Genomic DNA, 25,972 nt, shown 5'->3' on the forward strand with positions numbered 1-25,972 from the left:
AAAGTCATAGGGGACTCGATAGTCAGGAGTACAGACGGGGGGGCATGGCAAGATGACGTAAAAGAAAGACGTGTGTTCCACCTTTCCCCAGGTGGATTATTAAATGCTCAATTTTAAAAAGTATAAAAGTGGTTAAAAATAATATTTATAGATTTTTGAATAACAGTGATTCATCATGGCTACAAATGTGAAGAAATCTAAAACTCAATTTCAGAAGAAATTGCCATATAAATGTATAGACGATCTGAGGCCTACCTGCACAGCTGAACCCATAGAGTCGTTGTTGGGAGTCTCCAAACCTCAGAGGACTCCTGCCCATTTAAGCTTGACCTTGGCACCGACCCTGCAGTCGCAAGATGGCGCCGGCACTTCGGTGAATTTGGTCATAGTCGACCCGCATGCACGTGAAGCCGTGCATGAGGGAGGCCCAACCGACAAAGGGGCCCATGAGCCCATGGCATTGCTGGGTGGCCCGGGTACACCAGCGTAGCATTGGATGACGCCCGTGCATGTCTGGTGGTTCTGCCAGGCATGCGCAGAGCATTCCAGGTCTGGGACCTTTTGGAGAAAGTGTGGGCTTTCTTTTGGGGGAGCCCAAGCGCCAGTGCTCCGATGAGGCCAGGGTGCTGGTGTCTAAACCCGTAGCCGCACAATCAGAGGACCTCTGGTTACTGAAGGTGAAGAGGAAATGACCTTATTGGAATTTGTCCAGGAGGAGGAGCCGGCAGTTAAAGAAGGTTGACATCAAAAAATGGCTATGGAATCTGGATTGGACTCTGTTTACTGTTTTCGAAAGATTGCTTTCTAAATGGATAATATGTCAAAACAAATGTCAACTCAAATAAACCAAAGATTTATGGATGTGAAAACAAAAATGAATATTTTGTGTGAAGAAATGTCAACTATGAAACAAGAAATGACTGTAGTTAAGAGTGATGTTAACAGATGTATAAAATCTGTTGACATTGTACAAGATAATTTTAAAAAATTGAAACAGCTTTTTCTGAATGTCAAAATCAGGTCGAACACAATAAAGAAAAAATGGAAAAAGTGGAAGGTTCTTTTGTTGTTTGGGGGATTCAAAGAAGGGATTTGTTGAAGAAGATTAATTCATTGGAAAACCAAAGCTGGAGAAATAATGTGAAAATAATTGGTCTTCCAGAGGACTTTGAAGGTTCTGATCCAATAAAAATTTTTAAACATTGGATCCCAGAGGTATTGGGTAAAGAGTTTTTTTCCTGAAGGTTTGGAACTAGATGGGGCTCAGAGCGTTGAGGAAAAGACCACTTCCTGGACAAATACTGAGGGCAGTCTTGATTCGTTGTTTGAAGTATCAAGATAGAGAAATTATTTTATGAATGGCGGTATACAAAGCATGACTGAGTCAATCCCCATTGATGATTCAAAACAATAGAGTGTTTTATGCCAATTTGAGTCAAGAGGTTATTAGAAGATGACGGGAATTTAATTCGGCTAAAGATGTCTTATGGCAAAAGGACTATAAGTTTGCTTTTCATTATCTTGGAATTTTGAAGGTTTTTAACGGAAACTTTCAATCTCAATTTTTTTAGAACAATCACGATGCCTTTGTCTTTGCTAATTCATTGCCAGAATTGCGAAGAAATGGGTGGTCTTCACCATCGTATCCTAAGAGGAGGGTAAATGGAAATGTAAATGGGAACAGGAATATGTTTGGAAAGAATGGAAAGAAAGAAGAGCTGACACAAAGTCTTCTTGACATTGAAAATCACGAACAATCATTGGGCTTGGAATCATTGGGTTGAATATATTTACTATATTTGATTGTTCTTAATTACATAATGAATATGTATCTGGATGATGGGGGGGGGGGGGGTGGATGACATTGAAAGTTTTGACTGTCATCTGCCACTAGTGGGTTTACCACACCCAGATTTTTAGGGTGGTTTTATATATTTTATTTTGGTTTTTTAAATTTTTGTGTGGTTTTTTTTGGGTTTAAATTTTTTTTTTTGTTTATTGAGGGTTTTTTTGTGTTTTTGAAGAATTATAAAGGAGAACTTTATTTTATAGCGTAAATATATTAGTAGTTAGTAAAAATGTCTACTTTGAATTTTGCAACTTTTAATGTTCAGGGATTAAATAATCCAATTAAGTGAAAAAAGGTATTGGCTCATATTAAAAAATGAAAATTGATATTGCCTTTTTACAAGAAGCACATTTGACCAAAAAGGAACATTTGAAATTGAAAAGAGATTGTGTTGGACGTGTGTTTTTTCCTTATTTTAATTCTAAGCCGTTGTCATACCCACACTCCTGTTCGGCTCCGAATCATGGGTCCTCTACCGGCATCATCTACGGCTCCTAGAACGCTTCCACCAGCGTTGTCTCCGTTCCATCCTCAACATTCATTGGAGAGACTTCATCCCTAACACTGAAGTACTCGAGATGGCAGAGACTGACAGCATCGAATCCACACTGCTGAAGATCCAACTGCGCTGGGTAGGTCACATCTCCAGAATGGAGGACCATCGCCTTCCAAAGATAGTGTTATATGGCGAGCTCTCCACTGGCCACCATGACAGAGGTGCACCAAAGAAGAGGTACAAGGACTGCCTAAAGAAATCTCTTGGTGCCTGCCACATTGACCAGCACCAGTGGGCTGATATCGCCTCAAACCGTGCATCTTGGCGCCTCACAGTTTGGCGGGCATCAACCTCCTTTGAAGAAGACCACAGAGCCCACCTCACTGACAAAAGACAAAGGAGGAAAAACCCAACCCCAACCAACCAATTTTCCCTTGCAACCGCTGCAACCGTGTCTGCCTGTCCCGCATCGGACTTGTCAGCCACAAACGAGCCTGCAGCTGACATGGACATTACCCCTCCATAAATCTTCATCCGCGAAGCCAAACCAAAGAAGAGAGAAGAATTCTAAGGCAAGAGGGGTGGCAATTTTGATTCATTAAAAATTTATTATTTGAATTGGAATCTTCAGAGGGAAATGTAGGTAGAGTTTTACAGATGAATTGTAAAATCTTTGCTGAATCTTGGACTTTGCTTAATCTTTATGCACCTAATATAGATAATGAGCGATTTATTTCAGAAGGTTTTTTATTGTTAACTCAAGCTAATGAAAATATTTTAGTTGGGGGAGATTTTAATTGTGTTTTGGAACCTTTATTGGACAGAAACTTGAAGAGTATAAGGAAATTAAAGACAGCAATACAGATTAATGCATTGATGAAAGATTTAAATCTGGTAGATATTTGGAGAAAGGTTAATCCTACAGAGAAAGATTTTTCTTTTTATTCATCACGACATGATTCGTTTTCTAGGATTGATTTTTTTTGGTATCAGCACACCTACAGGGTAGAGCACTGCAAGCTGAATATAAAAATAGAGTTCTATCAGACCATTCATTATTTTTTCTTGTGAAAGTTCAGAAGTTGTACATTTGTCGTATAGATGGAGGTTTAATGCAATGTTATTGAAAAAACCAGAGTTTGTTACTTTTGTTAAAGAGCATTTCTCTTTATTTTTGACTGAGAATATTAATTCTGTGGATAGTCATTTTGTAGTATGGGACACATTAAAAACTTATTTGAGGGGACAGGTTATTAGTTATTCTACGAAAGTTAAGAAACAATTTATGGCAGAAAGTTTAATGATGGAAAATCAGATTGCTGAGTTAGAGAAAGATTTTCAGAAGGATGTGACTGAAGACAAAAAAGCTGCATTAGTGAAATTGAAATTATGGTATAATACTTAACAAACTTACCAGTTTGAGTTTTTAATTAATCAAACTAAACAACATTATTATGAGTTGGGTGAAAGAGCTCATAAGGTACTTGCTTGGCAATTAAAAGCTGAACAGGCATCTTGGATTATTAATGTCATTAAAAATAATTCAATAATTACCTATAAGGCTCAGGAAATTAATGATCAGTTTTATTCATTCTATCAAAAATTATATACTTCTGAGGGGAAGCAGGATAATGGTTCTATTGAATCTTATTTATCTAAATTGAGGTTACAGGTATAGATGAGAAAGATATTCAGGAATTGGAATCTCCATTTACTGATTTTGAAATCAAGGAAGCTATACAGGAAATGCCAAACGGAAAATCCCCAGTGGACGATGGATTTTCTGTGGAATTTTATAAATTTTTTAATGATGATTTATCTAGTGTATTTGGAGATGTAGCAAAACAAATTACTGAAGAACAGAAGTTGCCAGAATCTTGTTCAAGTGCTTTAATAACTGTTATTCCAAAAAAAGATAGAGGTCCATTAAAAGTGTCTTCATGTAGACCTATTTCTTTATTAAATGTAGATTATAAGATTATAGCCAAGGTACTAGCTAATAGATGCTACGTACTTACCTAAGCTGATAAATACTGATCAAACAGGTTTTATTAAGAATAGAAATGCATCGGATAATATTTTTCAATTAATTCCTTTGGTCAATGCATACCAAAAGCAACCTAACCATCCTATAGTGGTTGCACTAGATGCAGAAAAGGCTTTTGATAGGGTTGAATGGGATTTTTTATATTTACAGTGTTAGAAAAGTTTAAATTCGACACTTTTTATTGGTTAGGTTAAAGCTTTATATACGAACCCGATTGCTAGGGTGGTGACAAATGGTCAGATTTCTTTACCATTTAGGTTGACTCGTTCAACTTGGCAGGGCTTCCCATTGTCACCAGCCTTATTTGCATTGGGTATTGAACTATTAGCTCAGACTATTAGGCAAAATGATGAAATTAGATGGATGAAGGCTATGAATGAAGAATATAAGATTAATTTATTTGCAGATAATGTATTGATATATTTTATGGAACTGGAATGGTCATTGAAGCAGTTACAAGATTGTTTATCAAAATTTGGAGAATTGTCAGGATATAAAATTAATTGTGATAAAAGTGAAATTTTACCAGTTGGAATTGGAGACTATTCAGAATTTAAAATTATTACAAAATTAAGTTGGACAAATACAATTAAATATTTAGGTGTGTTTGTAAATGTTAATTATCAGTCATTGTATCAGTTAAATTATGTGCCTATATTAAAATGAATTAAAGCAGATTTGATTAAGTGGAAAGATCTTCCATTAACTTTAATTGGTATGGTCAATTGTATTAAAATGAATATTTTCCCCTGAATTCAATATTTATTTCAGTTAAAAGTTTTTTTTCAGTATTTAAATAAGGTAGTGCGGGAGTTTTTATGGAAAGGTAAATCAGCTCGAGTGGCATTGTATAAACTTGCATGGAAATGTGTGTTAGGTGGACTTCAGTTACCATATTTTCAAAATTATTATGAAGCAGCCCAGTTGAAGTTTATTAGAAGGTTGATGGATTTAGATTATCCTCCTAGCTGGGCAAAGGTAGAAATGGTGTGTATTTCTGAGGTTAAAGTACATGAATTTATATTTTCTTGGAACTTGAATTTGCTACAGGAATATAATATGCCAGTATTGAAAGATTTATTAAAGATCTGAATTTTAAAAAAAATAGGGTTTTGGGATCAAAAGATAAATTTTCAATTTTAACTCTATTGTATAATAATCAGCTTATTCCTTTTTCAATGCTTAATAATCATTTAAAGAGTTGGGATTTTAAGGGTATAAAGACAATACACGATTGTTTTGAAGAGGGACAATTTCTTTCTTTTAATCAATTGAGAGAGAGATTTGATATATCTGTAAATTCTTTTTTGTGTATTACCAACAGAGCCTTGGTAAAGGATAATTATGCTAGAGATTAATTTACCAACTTTGTCGAGATTTGAGTCTTTGATTTCCTCTGTACCAAAGAAGGGTTATATTTTGGTTATATATAATTTGTTTCAAGATAATATGGATAAACTTGATTGGGAAAAATCTAAACTTAAATAGGAGAATGAATTAGTGTTTATTTTTCCTGAAGGTGATTGGGTGGATATGTCTCAGGACAATGCAATCAAATTGACAAATGTAAGATATGGAATGGTAAATTATAATTTTTTACATCAATTATATTTAACTCCAGAGAAACTTAAAAAAATATGGGTTTAGTAATTCAGATTTATGTTTTAGATGTGATTCATGTATTGGAACGTTTTTACATGCTGTTTGGACTTGTGTTAAGTTCAACCATTTTGGCAAGGAATTAAAGTAGTTTTGGAAAAATTGTATAACTTTACATTATCATTAGACCCAATGATTTTTTTGTGGGTAATTAATTTTGCTGAGGGGATTAGGTTTGGATAAAAGTCAAATTGCTTTTGTAGGTTTGGTATTATCAGTAGCACTTAAATGTGCTGCGAGTACTTGGAAAGACAACACAGAGATTAATATACTATGGTGGCATAATGAATTGATAGCTTGTATTGTTATGGAAAAAAATACTTATAATTTACATGATAATTATTCCCTTTTTGTTAGCGAATGGTCTCCGTATTTATGCACTTAGATATATTTTGAATTGTTCTCAACATTTATAATATTTTTTATATATAATTTATATTTTTTGCTCCCCTTAAGGGAGCTGGCTGAAGGGGTGGGAGGGTGGGTTTGGGGATTATCTCTGTAAAATCAATTTTTCATGATTATTGGACTGTATGTTATTTTTTAAAAATCTTTAAAGTTTGGAAAAAAAAAGTACAGACAGGGGATTTTGTGGACAGAGCAAGGAGAATCGGCTGGTGGTTTGTCTCCCTGGTGCTAGGGTCTGGGATGTTGCTGCTCAAGTCTAGGACATCCTAAAGGGGGAGGGAGATGAGATGGAAGTCGTGGTACATGTAGGTACCAACAACATAGGGAGGAATAGAGAAGAGGTCTTGAAAAGTGAGTACAGGGAGTTAGGTAGAGAGTTAAAAAGGACTGCAAAGGGAGTAATCTCGGAATTACTGCCTGTGCCATGCGACAGTGAGAGCAGGCATTCAAGTTTGTGGATCATTGGGTCCATTTTTGGGGTAGGTGTGACCTGTACAAAAAGGACTGGTTGCATTTGAACCCCAGGGGGACCCAGATTCTGGCAGGGATGTTTGCTAGGGTTACTCGGGAGACTTTAAACTAGAATGGCTTGCGGGAGGTAACCAAATGAAGGAGAAAAGCAGGGAGAAGGTTAGAATGCAATCAGAGAAAGCTTGTAGACAGTGTTTGAGGTGGGGGGGGGGGGGGGAAGGCAGGTGATAGAAAAGTGGGAAATCTCTAAAATGCATATATTTTAATGCTAGGAGCATTGTAAGGAAGGTGGATGAGCTGAAGGTATGGACTGACACTAGGAAGTATGACGTGGTAGCAATTAGTGAAACAAGGTTACAGGAGGGATGTGACTGGCAGCTAAATATTCCTGGATTTAGTTGCTTTAGGTGTGATAGAACCGGGGGGGGAGGGGGAAAGAGGGTGTTGGGTTGGACTACTTGTTAGATAAAATATTACAGCGTTGCTTACGTGCGATAGAATAGAAGGCTCATCTAGGGAGGCTATTTGAGTGAAATTGAGGAATGGGAAAGGGCAAGTTGCAATTAGAGGGGTATATTATAGACCACCGAATGGGGAACACAAATTAGAGGTAGCAAATATTTGTAATAACCACAGGGTAGTGATTGTGGGGGATTTTAATTTTCCAAATATTGATTGGGAGACCTATTCCGTGAAAGGGCTGGATGGGTTGGTTTGTAAAATGTGTGCAGGATAGCTTTTTACATCAATACGTGGAGGCACCAACTAGAGAGGGAGCTATGTTGGATTTACTGTTGGGGAATGAGATGGGTCAGGTAACAGAGGTATGTGTGGGGACACACTTCGGGTCCAGTGTTCATAGTGTCATTAGCTTCAAGGTAATTATGGAAAAGGATAGGTCTGGGCCCAGAGTTGAGGTTTTTGAGTGGGGAAAAGCTAGGTTTGAGGAGATGTGAAAGGATTTACAAGGGGTGGATTGGAACAATTTGTTTTCTGGGAAGGATGTAATAGAGAAATGGAGGTCTTTTAAAGGAGAGATTTTAAGAGAACAAAATCTTTATATACCTGTTAGATTGAAAGGTAAGGTCAAAAGAGAACCATGGTTCTCAAGGGAAATTGGAAACTTGGTTCGAAGAAAGAGGGAATACTACAATAAATATAAGAAACAGGGAAAAAAGATGTTTGGGTACTATATTAAATGTAAAAAGAATCTTAAGAAAGAAATTAGAAAAGCTAAAAGAAGGTATGAGGTGGCTATAGCAAGCAGGGTGAAAATAAATCCAAAGGGTTTCTACAAATAAATAAATAGCAAAAGGAAAGTGAGAGATAAAATTGGTCCAATAGAGAATCAGAAAGGACAAATGTGTGTGGAGCCAAAAGAGATGGGGGAGGTCTTGAACAATTTCTTTTCCTCAGTATTTAATGAGGAGAAGGATATTGAACTGTGCAGGGTAAGGTATATGGAGACTATAGTGATTAAGAAAGAGGTAGTACTGGAGCTTTTGAAACATATAAAGGTGAATAAGACTCCAGGTCCTGACAGGATTTTCCCCAGGACCTTGAGAGAAGTTGGTGAGGAAATAGCGGAGGTTCTGGTAGTGATTTTTCAAATGTCATTAGAGACGGGTAAAGTGCTGGAGGATTGGCATGTTGCGCATATGGTTCCTTTCTTTAAAAGGTTCGAGGAGCAAGCCTAGCAATTATCGGCCTGTAAGTTTGACGTCTGTGGTAGGTAAATTGATGGAAAGCGTTCTTAGAGATAGTGTATATTTAAGTATCAGGGTCTGATCAGGGACACTCAACATGGATTTGTGCGTGGAAGGTCATGTTTGACCATATATAACCATATAACAATTACAGTATGGAAACAGGCCAATCTGGCCCTTCTAGTCCACACTGATCCAAGTAGCCTCCTCTAATCTCACTTACCAGCACTCTGTCCATATTCCTTCATCCCCCTCCCATCCATATACTTATCCAACTCTTTCTTAAATAACAAAATTGACCCTGTCTCCACCAGCTTTCCCAGAAGCTCATTCCACACAGTAACCACTCTGAGTAATCCCCCTCATGTTACTCCTAAACCTTTGCCCGTCAACTCTCAACCCACGACCTCTTGTATCCATCTCTCCTACTCTCAATGGGAAAAGCCTTTCCATATCAACTCTATCTATCCCTCTCATTATCTTAAACACCTCTATGTTGATGAGGGTAGAGCAGTGTATGTTGTCTATATGGACTTCAGTAAGGCCTTCAATAAGGTTCCACATGGGAGGTTAGTTGGGAAGGCTAAGTCCTTGGGTATTAATTTGGAGATAGTCAAATGGATTCAACAGTGGCTGGAAGGAAGGTGCCAGAGAGTAGTAGTAGATAATTGTCAGGATGAAGGCCGGTGACAAGTGGTGTACCTCAGGGTTTGGTATTGGGACCGTTGCTGTTTGTCATATATATTAATGATCTTGAGGATGGGGCAGTAAATTGGATTAGTAAATATGCAGATGATACTAAAATAGGGGGAATTGTGGATGATGAAGAGGGTTTTCAAAGATTGCAGAGGGATTTAAACTGCTTAGAGGAGTGGGCAGAAAGATGGAAGATGGTGATAAGTGTGAGGTGCTTCATTTTGGAAAGAATAATCAAAGCAAGACTTGTGTGGTAAATGGGAGAGCACTGAAGAATGCAGTGGAGCAGAAAGATCTAGGAATAATGGTGCATTGTTCCCTGAAGGTAGGAGCGCATATGTGGATAGGGTTGTGAAGAAGGCCTTTAGTATGCTTGCCTATATAAATCAGTGTATAGAATATAGGAGTTGGGAAGTAATGATGAAATTGTACAAGGCATTGGTGAGACCAAATTTAGAGTACTATGTGCAGTTCTGGTCACCGATTTATAGGAAGGATATTAACAAGATAGAGAAAGTGCAGAGAAAATTTACAAAAATGTTGCCTGGGTTACAACATCTAGAATACAAGGAAAGATTGAGCAAATTAGGTCTTTATTCCTTGAAATGCAGAAGGCTGAGAGGGGATTTGATAGAGGTGTTTAAGATAATGAGAGAGATAGATAGAGTTGATGTGGAAAGGCTTTTCCCATTGAGAGTAGGAGAGATGGATACAAGAGGTCGTGGGTTGAGAGTTGATGGGCAAAGGTTTAGGAGTAACATGAGGGGGATTACTCAGAGAGTGGTTACTGTGTGGAATGAGCTTCTGGAAAAGGTGGTGGAGGCAGGGTCAATTTTGTCATTTAAGAAAGAGTTGGATGAGTATATGGATGGATGGAGGGATATGGGCAGGGTGCTGGTAGGTGGGATTAGAGGAGGTTATTTGGATAAGTGCGGACTAGAAGGGCCAAATTGGCCTGTTCCTGTTCTGTAATTGTTATATGGTTTTATGGACCAGTTGCTAAAATGGGATGAAAAATGGCAGATGAAATTTAATGCTGACAAGTGTAAGGTATTGTATTTTGGAAGGATAACCCAGAAAAGGACATACACAGTAAATGCTAGGGCACTGAGGAGTGCAGCAGAACAAAGGGATCTGGGAATACAGATACATAATTCCCAGAAAATGGTATCACAAGTGGATAGGGTTGTAAAGAGACCTTTTGGCATATTGGTCTTCATAAACCAAAGTATTGGGTACAGGAGTTGAAATGTTATGTTAAAGTTGTATAAGACATTGGTGAGGCCAAATTTGGTGTATTTTGTACAGTTTTGTTCACCTAACTACAGAAATAATATCAATAAGATAGAAAGAGTGCAGAGAAAAATTACTAGGATACTGCCTGGACTTCAGGAACTGAGTTATAGGGAAAGGTTAAACAAGTTAGGACTTATCCCCTGGAGCATGGAAGAATGAGGGGAGATTTGTTAGAGGTATTTAAAATTATGAGGGGGACAGACAGAATAATCATATAGGCTTTTTTTTCCACTAAGGGTAGGAAAGATACAAACCAGAGGAAATAGGTTAAGAATGAAAGGGAAGGAGTTTAGGGGGAACATGAGGGGGAACTTCTTCACGTAGAGTGATGGGAGTGTGGAATGACCTTCCAGCTGAAGCTACATGGATGGGAGAAGCACGGAGGGCTATGGGCTGGGTGCAGGTCAGAGAAATAAGTCGGCACAGATGAGAGGGGGCCGAGATGGCCTGTTTCTGTGCTCTAATTGTTCTGTGGATCTACGGTTCTATGAAGACAAAGCTCCAGCCCAGCTTTGTTTTCTGTCAAAGCTTTTTAAAGCAGAATTTTGATAAAGACACCACCTATTGCCAATTAATCATCTGATGTCATCTGCTGACTTCAGAGTGCAAGGTCAGCAACATCAGAACAGGTGAATACACAGATAGGTAGGCATTGTCCTTAAAGACCAAACCCATTGTATTATTCAGCTGTTTGACTTCATTCCATTATGGAACATCTATAAACAGCCAACATAGTAAAAGACTTGTCCTGTCTGATCAGGAAGAATGTTTTTGGGTGTGAGATCATGCACCACCAGATACAAGAACAGTTTCTTTGCCAGTGTTAACCGACACCCAAGTGAACCTCAGAATAGTACAATTATGCTGTCTTTGCTCTGTACCACCTGATCTCTCTCTGTAATCCTGTGCTGTCTTGCTCGTAGTATGTTCTAAATGGACTGTGTGCAAAACAATATCATTGCATCTTGCCGCATCTGACAATAAACCTGAGCTTTAACTTGAACATCATAAAGATGGCAACAGTTACATTTCATTAACTCAGTTGTGAATATATCTGTCAACATTTTATAAGTATATACATTAAAGCTTAATTTTCCTTCATCAATATCATTTATTTAATGCAAGTATTCTATGAACCAATTTATAAACAAATTACAAAAATGCAATCTCTTTAGTATGAAATCATCTATTGGTTTCCAAATATGGTTGCACAGTGGTACATTCATATCTGAGCAGTTCCATGAAAATTTTCTGTGAAAACTTTAAATTAATATGAATAAATATTTCCAGACATTTAACAGAATATTCCATTCATGTTTCCTTTTGAATTAGCTTGAAAGAGAAAAACAAAAATCTTTATACAGGTATAATTCCACACTGGTACATGGGTTAAACAATGTTCTTAATTAGAATTGTTGGAAAATTTTGAGGGGAAAAAAGTTACTTGTCAAGACATGTGGGAAAGTTTGAAAGCAGACAGCTTGAGGTCCATACTGGTCCATTCTCCTGATGACCATGTGTTAAGTTGCAAGTCAGTCAGTTTGATGCATTCTAACTATCAGGGTCTCAGTACATTCAAAAGGAAAAGGAAAATAATTGCACCAAGTTATTTAAGACTTTCCCCCAGGATAGATTGACTTGTGAGTCTACCACTTGGAATTGCAACAATATTAGCATTACAGATAATGATACTTTATTTCCTCTAAACCTTGCAATGAATTAGTGACAAATATCAGAGGTTAGTTTGTGGTCTGAAACTAATAATTTTTGGCAGTCAAGATTTTGCGGTTTTGTTCAAAGTTTTTTAAAAGTTTACTTTTACTCTCAGGGTAACTGTCAATACATAAACCTATAAAAATATGTTATTAGCACTGTTTATTGATTATGATGCTTCTTAGAAATAAAAGGAATGGTTTTTTTTGTTAACCTCAGTTTATCCCATCAGGAACTGGATACGAGTTCCTTTTGATTCTAGAGTTCTGTCACAGCTGAGACTGAGGTTACACTTGATTCCTGGAAGGAAAGAAACTCTGTTCAGTCCTGATCACTTTTGTTGGCTCTCCCTTGGAAATTCAAATGTGTGGCTCAGAACATGGGGAACGTTGGTAGGAAGATTTCAAGTGGATTGAAGGGTGGTGAATTCAGGGAAAACCACAGAGAAGGAAAGTTAAGTTCCTGAGAACTTACTATTAATTACAGAGGCACACAGGGAAGAGGAGAGGGGCATTGGTGTAAGGAGCTTGGTTGCAGGGCCTGGTGAGAAAACTGCAAGCACAAGGATTTTTGAAGGAGGTGCCGGCAGGACTGTTGTTCCACTATTTTGTGCCATAGGCCGGGGTGGGGGTGCTGATTGAGCTGAGTGGTGCGCGCTATACCTGATGTGCCGTTCGATGCGATCTGTACTATTTCATCCCTCCACCTTACCAGACTAACGCCCATGCTTATATTGCATTAATCAGAACCACATCATTCATGATGCAGAGGTGCTGGAGCTGGTGAAATGTCTCTTCAACTGCGCCCCTCTGATGTCTGCGTTCTAGGTGGCTGCATATTTGGCGTGGGCCCTGGGTGCCAGAGGGTTTTATCACATTTAAGTGTACAAAGAAGAAAGTAACTAGAAAGGCTGTGAACATTTATTGATAAGGGTTGCACTATCTCTGTAGTTCATTACTAGTTTAGTGGCCATACAATTTTCAGTGATGGCTTGACACTGTACCCATAAATCAATTTCATTCAGGCCCAAGTATCAAAATGCAACCATCTTGGTGATGATGAGGACATCTATCAGGAATGAAGCAAATTCCTGGAGGGAAAAATCATTGATTGTAGCTTTGATGGCTTACTTCAATTTGGCAGTGCTGGCTGAGTGAGTCATCAAGTACAGGAGGAACGGTGAGGGGAGTGGGAGGGTGGCCAGCAAAGAGCTTGATCAGTGAAGAACAGGTGAGAGAGGTAGGTGAGGGGTGTTGAACAATCCCATCACTTTCCATCAATTTCAAAGAACTTTTCAATGTTTGATTGTGTCTCATGTGAAGGGGGATATGAGCTAAAGCACAACTTGAGGATTTATTTTGATGGATAAGGAAACAACATTGCTGATAACTCCAACAATATTCTTGCCTGGCACAGTTAACATTAGACTGATAGTTCCTAGAACCATTGAACATTACAACATAATAATAGGCCCTTTTAGACCTAGTCTGTGCTAAACATTTTTCTACCTAGTTCCACTGACCTGCACCCAGTCCATAGCCCTCCATATACATACCTGTTCAAATTCTTCTTAAATGTTAAAATTGACTCCACATTCTCCAAATTCAGCTGAACACTCATTCCACACTCCCACCACTCTCTGTGTGAAGAAGTTCCCCCTCAGCGTTTCGCCTTTCATGTTTAACCCGTGTCCTCTAGTTTATCTCACATACCCTAAGTTGAAAAACCTATCTGCATTTACCTTTCTTTCCCCTTAGTTCCTGATGTCGAGACAGCATCCTAGTAAATCTTCTCAGCATTCTTTCTAATTTATTAATATCTTTCCTGTAGTTAGGTGACCAAAACTGCACACAATATTCCAAATTTGACTCCACCAAAGTCTTATACAACTTTACCATAACATCCCAGCTCCTATACTCAATACTTAGATTTATGCAGGCCAATATGTCAAATGTTCTCTTTACAACTCTATTTATCTGTGACACCCATTTCTGGGAATTATGTATCTGTATTCCCAGATTCCTTTGTTCTACTGCACTCCTCAGTGGCCTATCATTTACCCTATACAATGAAACCCCAATTTTTTACATGAGCTGATTGAACGTGAATTCAGATATAGTATGATGTGTCATTGGACTTGGGCAGCGGGATTGATTTTGAAATGCATACAGAATAACTGGGAAGTTCCAAATAAGCGGGAAATAGAAATGATGTAGGTATGCAAATTAAACAGGGAAATACAATGAAACTTAGATTTAGTGCAACTCTGTTTTTCTTGCCATGAGGTTTTATGGACCCTCAACAATTGAGTTATAATGGGGTTCAACTTGTATCCTTTCGTGGTTTGTCTTTCCAAATTGCAACACCTCACACTTGTCTGCATTAAATTACATCTGCCATTTTTCAACCCATTTTTCCAGCTGGTCGAGATCCCTCTGCAAGCTTTGAAAACCTACCTCGCAGTTCACATCACCTCCAATCTTAGAGTCATTTAAACTTGCTGATCCATTTTACCACATTATCATCCAGATCATTGAGATAGAGGGAAAAAAAACAATGGTCCCAGGACCAGTCCCTGAGACATACCAGTAACTACAGACCTCCAGTCTGAGAAGCATCCAGCCATTGTTGAATCCATTTTACTACTTCACCATGAATACTGAGTATCTGAACCTTCCTGACTAACCTCCTGTGTGGGACCCTGTCAAAGGCTTTACTAAAGTCCATGTAGACAAAATTAACAACCTTCCCTTTGTCAACTTTCCTGGTAGCCTCCTCAAGAAACTCTATAGGTTTGATTAAACGTGACCAACAAAGCCATGTTCACTGTTCCTAATGAGTCACTGGCTATCCAAATAATTGTATATCTGATCACCAGGAACACTTTCCAATAATTTACCTATTATGGACATCTGGCTCAATGGTCTATAATTTCCAAGATTACTTTGGGAGCCTTTTTTAAACAATGAAACAATGTGAGCTAGCCTCCAATTCTCCAGCACCATTCCCATGGCTAAGGACATTTAAAATATTTCTGCAAGAGCTCCTGCAATTTCTGCACTAGCCTCCCTCAAGTTCCGAGGGAATATCTTGTCGAGCCCTAGGGATTTATCCACCCTTATTTGCATTACGACAGCAAGCACCTTCTCCTCTTTAATCTGTATAGGAACTCACTACTTCTTTTCCTGGCAGTTTCCTGAGTGAATACTGATGCAAAAAAAATGTTGACATTTCCCAATTTCTTTTGGCTCCATACATAGCTGACCACTTTGATCTTCGAGGAGACCAATTTTGACCCTTACTATCCTTTTCCTCTTAATAATCCCTAGAAACCCCTTAGGATTTTCCTTCATATTGTCAGCCAAAGCAACCTCATGTCTTTTGGCCTTCCTGCTTTCTTTCTTGAGGTTTATCTTGCATTATTTATGCTCCTCAAGTACCTCTTTTGCTTCATGTTTCCTATACCTGCTATACACCTCTCTCATCTTCTGAATCAGATCCCCAGTAGAGGTGCTCCCCTACTTACGATGGTCCAACTTACAATTTTTCAAAGTTATGATGGTTTGAATCCATACTTTCAATTTTGAATTCTGATCTGTTCCTACACTTGCGATGTGGGGTTCATTACTCTCTCATGCTGCAGGGCAATGGCAGCAATGCACAAGAGTATTGTACAGCATAGTCTCTCTTGATGCTGACTAAGCCACACTCGCAGTCTCTGTAGTAATCATGCAAATGGGTGTGCTGTAAACAACCCATCATGTCTACTAAACACCCATGTGTGTCAACAAGTGTCAATGCCCCAGAACCTTCAACAAGTGTCGATGGCCCAGTGCATTCTACAGGCATCATCAGAAGAGAGGGAAATTGATGACCCTGTTGCTTTAGCATCTTCACCATCCAGCAATTAATTTTAGTTCAATGCATCATACATTATTTATGCCCAGTGTGCTTTCAGCTGTGTGTGATAATGCTTTTTTTCCCCCCAGTGTGGGAAAAAAAAGTTATTCAAAATATAATTATAAAAAATGGTAGGTGCAGTATTCTTTCTTCACTTACGATTTTTCTGACTTACATTTGGTTTGCCAGAACATAACTCCATCGTAAGTTGAGGAGCACCTGTATCCCTACTTTTCTTTTTAGACATACACAGTAATGGTGCTTTTCAGTCAACCAGCCCATGTTGCCCAATTAACCTACAACTTCCAGTATATTTCAAATGGTGAGAGGAAATAGGAGCCTCCAGAGGAAACTCACACAGAAATGAGGAGAATGCACAACATCCTTACAGAATGCATGGGATTCGAGCCCCAGTCCTGACTGCTGGCGCTGCAATAGCTTTGCTCTAACTGCTAAATGTGTTGCCCTTTACTCATTCAGGGACACTTCATTCTTGAGTCAACCACAAACTGATTATGCATTGTAAAATGCCAAGACTACCAATTGCTAATATTTTTATTTTATCTGCTGTAATTCCGTCATTAGCTTTAACAGATTCAGAACTAATGAATTTATTATTACCTTCAATTAGTGACAAACTAGAAATTCTACCAGATGGTCCAATGTTTATTGAGGAAATTTATTGTAAAGATCATTTGGACACTTACCATATTCTTTACAAAGTCCACAATGTTTCTTCTGGTCTTCCATGTCCTTGACATGCAGACAGATTGAGATGCCAAGTTAATGTGCTCTGATATAAAATTGGGTCATAGAGAGATGCAGCACAGAAACGGGCCCTTCAGCTCACTGATTTTGCAAGGAACATCAACAACCTATTAAAACCAATCCCACATTATCTCATTGTTATTCTTTCAAAATTCCAATCAACTGTCCCAGATTCTATTCTTAGCTCAGTGCATTCTTCTGGAAGTGAACTATGCAATGGTATGTGAGGCATGGTTTGATGTGAACTGGGGAAAAAAAATCTTGCCTTGATATCCAGCATGGGACATGGCTCTACAGATCCTCTTTAACTGAATAAACTACGCTTGCAGTGAATCTCTTTTGGATTCCTACACCCACTTTCAATCCAAGGTAAAACACAGGATTCTGTTGACACAGTGGTTAAGTGAAAAAACACACAAATGCTGGAGAACCTCAACAGGTCAAACAGTGCCTTTATGTATCAAAGATAAAGATACATCACCAAAGTTTCAGGCTGGAGCCCTTCATCAAGGTGTGGGGGAACATGAGAGATGTCTGAACAGAAGGGGGGAGGGATGGTAAGGGTGGAAGAGGAGGGAGAAATACTGCGGGTAGGGGAGGAGTCTAGGCTAGGTGGAGAGAGAAAGGAAATAGGAATTGGAATAACTGGTTAAAGGGGGGAGGAAGGGAGCAAAAAGTAAGCTGATTAGTGGAATGCAGTGAACTCAATGTTCATGCCCTGGGGTTGGAGAGTGCCCAGACAAAAAATGAGGTGTCGTTCCTCCAATCTGCTGGTGGTTAGGGTGGGATAGTGTGAAAAGCCATGGACAGATATGTGAGCTTGAGAGTGTGACTCAGAATTGAAATGGTTGGTCATCCAGTCCATTATCCCACTCATTCGATTGTAGCATCTCCTATTCATCAATATGGCTTCATCATGGGATATTAATATCGGCAATGACCAATCATTGTTACTTTAAAGTTGTTACAGTACCACTTAAAGCAATGATATGTGACTTATTATTCTATGGTTTCGGAGTAATCTTCAGAAAAAATCTATAAAGAGCCCTTAAATAAGCACAGCAAGATATGTGAACTGCCATATGTCGGGTCTTTCATTCTGAACATATTCTTAGAGGAACTCACTGAACACACATAATTTTCAGTCCCGATAACCCCCACACATTGTCTGCTGACATCCAATCCTTTCAGCTTCTGCATCTCCTGTAACCAGCAACCCCAAATACAGTCAATAGCATGCCAAAACTATGTATATTAAGCGTTCAGGAGTTATCTATAATGCTCACAAATCTAATGTCCCTGCACACAATAGAACTATGTTGTAATGGGCTCTAATCAAAGCATGTTTTCATCCTCTGTGCACTGCCCATTGAGCACAGCCTAAAGTGTCTAGTCTTGTCCATTCTCATCGCCTGCTTTGAGGAAAGAGACCAGAACTGTGAATCATGCGGCCATTTCCAGATCAAACTCTTCTGCTTAAATTTGAATATTGAGCTTTATTGTTTTGATGCCCTCAAAATATGCAGAAGATCCTCAGTGGAGAACATCTGTGAAGATTGAAACCAAGTCCTGAAACATTGACTTTGCTTCTGTCTTCACCAATTGTCTAGCCAACTGAGGATTATCAGCATTTTATTTTCTTTTTCTCTGCAGTATTTTATTGACGCATAGCCCAGTAAAATGTTCTATTTTATTTCCACTCATTTTGGAAAGAGAGCATTGTGTAGAATATGCACCCACAAGAGGGGAGTTTCTACCTATGTCAATGCATTGGCCAAAAAAACACACCAACCCCTCTAATTCTTCAGAAACCTGAGGAAATTTAACATCACCTTCATCCCTTATCAACTTCTCTAGGTTCACAATGAAAAGTATCCTGTCAGAGTGGTGCCAGAACTGCTCTGCCCAAGACTGCACAAAACTACAAAGGGCTGTGAAAGTAGTTCAGGCCATCACGCATAGCCACTCCCCTCCAATGACTCCATTCATAACTATCCTAAGGGAAAGCTGTCGATTTATTAAAAGACTCCTCCCCCTCACCCGTTGAAAAAATATAAAACCACATCCCCTCAGATTCAAGGCCAGTTTCATTCCCACTGTATCAGACTTCTTAATGTATCCCAAAATAGAAAAATTAAATTCCCCTTGCTCTCTCTATAATTTTCTAATTAGCGTAGTGGTTCATACAAAGATATTTCAGCAACACCTGAAGTGGGCACTGTCAGTAAGGAGTTCTCCCCATTATTAACCACATGAGTTTCTTCCAGGTGCCCTGGTTTATGCCCACCCTCCAAAAGAAAATTGTAGAAACCCCATGGAAGGATAAACAGTTGACATTTTGTCCTAAAATAGCTCTTGTGCTTCTTCATGAGCAAGTGATGCTTATGTAGTGCATAAACATTAAGGTTCCACTTGAATGGGGATCTGACCAAGGTTCTATTTGATTAGAGCAACATTTTCCCTTGTTTACAATTCCCAATCCATGTGAAATTACAGTGAACTTTCCATCAGCTTTTCTGATCCTATTTTGTTTCCGTGCACTGACTTTACTGATGTTTGTGCATGTACATTTTGCTATTCACAGTGAATTTGAACTGGGCTGTAGTTCCAGAAGCAGACCATCAACTTGCTTGCCCGAAATTGTAGACCACATTACTTAATAGGTCTTGTTTAAATGTCGCTTTTTAAAAATATTTTATTGAAAAATTTTATCCATACATGTATTAATTGCAAAATAAAAACATCAAATATTAATATCAGTTTCATTATACATGATGGTATAACCCCCCCACCCCCTCCTCTAATAAAAAAAATCCCCATTAAATAAAAAAATAAGTAATAAGAAAAACCAAGAAAAGAAATTAAAGAGAAAAAGTAAAGGAAAGAAACCTGATTGCCAAAAATACACTGTCCACCACATGATTCTAACCATTTGCATTTTAAAATTCTTTCAAGGAGGTTAATGAGGTTCTCAAAGTTTAGGGAAAATATCTATAAATTAATTTCTGCAGTTTGTAAATATGGGCACCAAATTTTCAAAACTACATCCTATTTGATTCTTAAATTTTAAGTAATCTCAAGGGGAATGCAACTATCCACTCCTGCGTTCCATCGCTCCATTACCCAGATGAGAGTCCGAAATCCATGTTACTGCTCTACATTTAGTAAATGTCACTCTCAAGCCATGTTCGCTCTTACCCCATTGAGCTTTATAGTCAACATGTTGGAAAGCCATTCAGCACAGAGACATGGCCTTTGGACTACAAGTTATACCAGCTATCAACCACCCACTTAAACTAATGCAATATTCATGCCTTTATTTAAATTCTTCCTGGACTCTCATCAACTTCCTCCAGATTCTTCCATCGACATACACACTAAAGACTTTAAATTATAACCTAGCCAATTAACCTACCATCCCATGTAGCCCTGAGATGAGGGAGTAAACCAGACTATGTGGTTGAAACACACTTCATCACAGGGAGAACATTCACACTCCAAGCAGACAGCACCAAGATCAGGATTGAAGCCAGGTCACTGGAGCAGTGAGGCAGTGACTTCTTCTAGCTGCCCCAGAGTAGCCCTGTTCATTTTAAATGCAATATATTTGAATTGACTTGAGTTTTGCACTTGATGGTAAAAGAATGACGCCCATGATCAATTATTCTGAAAGTTGTCCATGGGTTCTTTGTGAAATTTTTGGTACAGTAATTAGAGAGTCACCTCTGTATGGCATTCTCTGGGATTGTGTTGACACTGCTTCTTCAGTTAACTCAAGGGACCTCACAGAGGCTAACAAAGACTAAACTGGGAGTTGTAAAGTGCAATATTTAATTCAAAACAGATTTTGAAAGTGAATAAGGAGGGGTTATAGAAAGATATCCTGAAACACATGAGGGATAAAAGGGAAAGTAAGAAAATTCTATTCATGATGAAATTTGCCTGCATCATCAATTTGAAGTTTTTATTTGGTGCTGGGAAGATTGTTTGGAAAGAATTAAGACACCTTGTCTGGAAATTCCTTCATATAATGCTTTAAAAATCGTGCAGTTGGAAATCTTCTTAACCCATAGTAAAAATCAGGGTTATCTCATGCTGCAGCATTTGAAACAAGTCACATCAACATTTTCTTAAGCCCACTGCATCAAGCGGAGTAGACAAAATATTTGATTGTATTGCAGCCTTCCCTAATGTGCACTTCAGGGACCTCTCCAGCAATTTTCTACAGTGCTCCTCATTGTATCCCTGGTGTATCTCCATCCCTAAGTTGCACAAAGAACATTGATCCTGCCGACACTGTTCTCCAAAAACTTGTCCAGATTTATTAAAATCCTCAGGATCATTATTCCCATTCACTTTCTCTCCACAACTACTCCATCACCCTCTTTCTTTCATCATTGCAGCTTCTATTGCTTTATTTTGAATATTTTAATTATGATTTTCATGGACTCACAAAACTCAACAAACCATTCCATCTTTCCATCATTCTTGCGGATATAAAAGTCTGTTTTTATCCCCACCCCCACATACAATTTAACATACAGTCAAGTAATTAATGTTAATACAGATATCAATGGGGCCATCGACCCCTATAAAATCCTAAACAGAAAAAAGGGAAGGAAAAAACTTCGAATGATATTGACTAAGAAACAAAGATTAAAACATGAAAAAAAAGACTCAAAAATAAGACAGAACAAATGAAAAGAAAAGAAAAAAAAAACACGTCGTCTGCCCCATATCAGGTTTCACTAGTCACACTTACTTATTTTCTTACTGAGGACAGATCTATTTCTGGGGGTGGGCACTAATCTATCTGAGTGCCAATATATCTCAGGTAAGGTTGCCATACTGCGACGAATGTGTCGTGCTTCTTCCTTAGGTTGTATGTGATTTTTCTCCAGGGGAATGCAGCTCTGCATTTCCATATTCCATCATGTGGTGCAGCTTCCATTGTTGATACAGCATTACTTTTCCATTATTGGAAGAGTTCTACTTGTATTTTGCATGATATTTGAACTCTGCGGCTTCCCAAGGTCATTTTTGCAAGTCTAGCTATTGACTGCTGTGAGGTCCTGCAATTAGTCAATGCAAAGCCAGACATTAAAAATGACACAGCCTTTCACGAAGAAACGTGACAATCCTGTGGTAGGAACCCTGCAGTAAAAGAGTGCAAACTCTGTGGGACTTTGAAAACAGCATGAAAACTATTCACAAAGTTGTGTAAATACCATAAACAAAATAGGAATAAAATTTCTAAGAAATAATCTGTTTGCAAAACTTTACTTGCCAGAACTGGCAAGTTCAGTGGGCTGCCAGAGGAAAAAGAGCAATGACTGTATTAGGCTGCCAATTTTCTTCATGCCCACACTTAATTGTGTACGTGTGTAACTCCAGATATTTCTCTTCAGTTTACTCCATGATAGCAATGACATTAATATTACAGCAAATTCTTGACCTGAAATATTAATAAATTCTGTCTCCCTGCTATTTCTGTATGACAGTTATATATTTCCTTTTTAAATTTCATATTTCTAGCATTTGCAGTAGTTTACTTTGAAAATAAAGTTCATTACTCAAAAAATTATTTAAACATCCACATTATTGAAATGTGTAAAGAAAGAATGGTCTAAATATTTAAAGTAAAATAGTTGTTCCATTTTCCATCCTCAGACATAAATAATTGTGGCTGTAATTATCTAGAATCAAGAAAGTCATAGGGAATTAATTGCCCAAAGTATTAAAGTAGTGATTGCATTCCAAGAGCAGATGGTGAATTTCACTTAGAAACATCTCTATGTGCATCCATTGGGGAGATGATCATCTCCAATAGCCAGAATACACCTGAGGTTCAAGCCTGGTCCGTACTTGGAGGGGAGACTGCCTAGGAGCACCAGGTGGTGTAGGCTTCTGTGAGGGGCACTGGACAAAGTGGTGACTCTCTGTCTGCCTTACGGAAGACAAGGGTTGAAGAATTTTGTATACGTTAAATTCTAAATGTAGTATAATGTGACAATAATGGAACCTTTACCTTCATCTGGTAGTTGCATTGGCTCCATAAACCAGCACATAAATAACATACAACTACTACAGAAATAAATTTGGCCATTATTCATATATTTAATTCTCTGCATCCTAAGCTAAACAAAAGACTTCTGGAAAATGTTATTATTTTCACAGAAATTCACCCCATGATAAAATGGTTTAACAGTGGTCATTGTGCAGTCGACAAAATCTCCCATGATTCTGTCTCTGCTACCAAATTAATCAGTGAATATTTCTTTCAGAAAACCAATGATTCAGGATGCAAGGCAGTTGAAAGTCCATGGGCACACACACACAGTATCATTGTTCAGATACTGCTTTTGGATGAAAGGGGAAAGGTTTAGGGTGGAACTTCTTCACTCAAAAAGTGGTGGGAGTCTGGAACAAGCTGCCATCTGATGTGGTAAATGCGGACTCACTCTTAGGTTTTAAGAATAAATTGGATCGATACATGGGTGGGAGAGATATGGAGGGTTATGGACTGGGTACGGGTCAATGGGAGTAGCGGAATTATGTTATGGCACAGACTAGAAGGGCCGAATGGGCTGTTTTCTGTAGCATAGCATTCTATGGTTCTAGATGAGCAGTAACTAGCATTCATATTGTGAAATATGAACAAGGGGATCCCGCTGCCAAAATGGCATGCTGATGACAAAAATAGTTCAAATATTTGGACAAATGCTGCTTTATTTAAGTAAATATTTTGATTTCTTCAAAATTCTAGCTTAGAAAAAATATTGGATTCTGTGTTCACTGCAGTCTGTGTAAATTAGGAATATAAATGTTTTCAAAGTAATTTTACATTGTTGGAACACCATAAAGAGAAGACTTTTTTTCACTCTGTGGCCTCGATAATTTATTCACAATAATGTTTATTAAATATGGCAGGGCTACTGGAACTGCTGTAATAGCAGCACAGCCCCCATGAGAGCAGAGAGTGGAGACACAATGCTTCTCTGCTGGGTCCTACCGCCGGATGTAATCATTAATGCACAAGATTTAATTGGCCAGTTAAAGGAGACAACTTTTTTTTTAAATCCTGCAACTGCAGGGTCTGTGCCAAAGATGGCGACACCTGTGCTGGGAGGCGGACCACCAGGGGTTTCAGCCACCAAGAGAGCAGCAGACTGGCACACCAGAAATGAGTAGCACAAACCGCCCCGCCCCCATTCCACCCTCATTGAGAAGGAGGGGCAAAGGAGATGACCATATTGGACAGTGACCATGGCAGAAGATCAGTGAGGGGCTCAGCGACCTAAAGATCCACAGAGTCTATGGGAAGTTGATGACTGGTGGTTGAGAGTCGCACAGTCTAATGGTGATGCAGTGGAAGGGCCCACACAAGCTGTGTGGAGCTGGAGACTGGCTCATAGGAACCAGACTACATCATGGGATTCCAGAGGGTGCTGAGGGCAAGAAGGGCTCCTGAAAGGCCTCGGGCATGGAAAGCTTTCAGATTGTATTAGAGGTTTGGATCTGTGGATTGAACTGGGGTCTGTGTGGCTTTAGAGGGTGCAGGAGCATTGGAAGCAGATCCATGGTCCCCTAATATCTTTGAATGAACACAGTTTTGCTTCTCTTTTCTCTTGTTGATCAGGTACCAAGCAATGCAAATGGTGACTTTGTTGGCCTTATGACAGGCAAAGGGAAATGTGTAATATGACAAAAAAAGGAATGTTGAATCTTTATTAGGTGCGGAAATTATACCGTTCTATTGTAAGTATCATAATAAAATTTGATTTGTAATCAAGCATTATTTTAGCCATATGATGGTTGAACTCTACCACTTGTTGAGAAAAAGGTAAGCGAGAAAGTGGAAAATTATAGACTGTTTAGTCTGACTTAAAATTCGGAGGAAATGCTGAAATCTATTATTGAGGAAATGGTTGCAGGTGGGTTTGAAAGTTAAAGATTACACAGAGACAATGTGGATTTGTGAGAAGGAAATCACATTTGTAATATCCATTTTTTTTTTGGAAGTTGTAACCTGCAGAATAGACAAAGACAAGCCAATTGATATTGTGCATTTGGACATTCAGAAGGACATTAAAAAGTGCCACACAGGAGATGATGAAACAAAATTAAAGCATATGGTTTGGAGCATGTTCGTCAAGCATAAGTTAATGGACGGAAAAGAGAGAATAAGAATGAATTGGGTCATTTTTTGCATAAGGAATATATGTGGCAGGGATCTCAGCTATTCACAAATGACATTAAGGACTTCAATGAGAGAATCGTGCAATAATTCAGGCTTGCGGCTAATAGTAGCTAGGTTAGCAATGTGCTGTGAGGTGATCGCAGAGATGCTCCATTGGGTTTAGACCAGTAAGGTGTGAAGGTTAGAAAATGAGAATGAAGGTACAGATCAACCTGGGTTGTAAAAGTTAAAAAGGCAGGGTACTTTTTGAATGGTGAAAAAAAATTGAAAGGTGATGGTGTTTAGAGATATATGTGCTGTAGTATACAAATCTTGTCAATAGTCAATCTTCAATAGTTAACACGAAGGTTCAGCAAGAACACAAACTGTACGCTAGCTTTTATAAAAGTGGATTTGAAGATGCAAGTTGAGATGTTTTCCTCCAGATACTGTGAGAAAACATCTGGAATTTGCACACTGGTCTAGTCTCCCTCCAGAAGGAGAAATATACTTGTGATTTAGGGAGATTGATAAAGGTTAACAAAATTGAATTGGGATGGGGATTAGTAGCATGAGGAGAGACTGAATTTAGGTGAATGTGAAATGTACCAGGCTTGATCGAGTAAAGGCTTGGTATTTTCCATAGCACGATTTCTAACGAACCAGGGGCCTTAATAAACAAAATAAGGGATCAACCATTCGGGACAGGGATAAAAAAGAAATGTCCTCATCCAAGTAAATGCTGGTGCATCTTTGGAGCTCTGGAGGCTCAAACAACCAATGT

General features: G+C 38.6%; 1 protein-coding gene across 1 annotated transcript in view; it reads left to right on the forward strand.

Annotated features, from left to right (window-relative positions):
• Positions 1-17,193: 17,193 nt before the first annotated feature.
• The window catches only part of LOC138756324 (complement C1q tumor necrosis factor-related protein 7), a 96,148-nt gene continuing 87,369 nt past the window's right edge, over positions 17,194-25,972 (forward strand). The window contains exon 1 of the mRNA XM_069922853.1: positions 17,194-17,378. The gene's annotated coding sequence lies outside the window, so the exon portion shown is untranslated. The remainder of the gene's footprint in view (positions 17,379-25,972) is intronic.

The sequence above is a fragment of the Narcine bancroftii genome, chromosome 3, assembly GCF_036971445.1.
Source record: "Narcine bancroftii isolate sNarBan1 chromosome 3, sNarBan1.hap1, whole genome shotgun sequence".
Taxonomy (NCBI): domain Eukaryota; kingdom Metazoa; phylum Chordata; class Chondrichthyes; order Torpediniformes; family Narcinidae; genus Narcine; species Narcine bancroftii.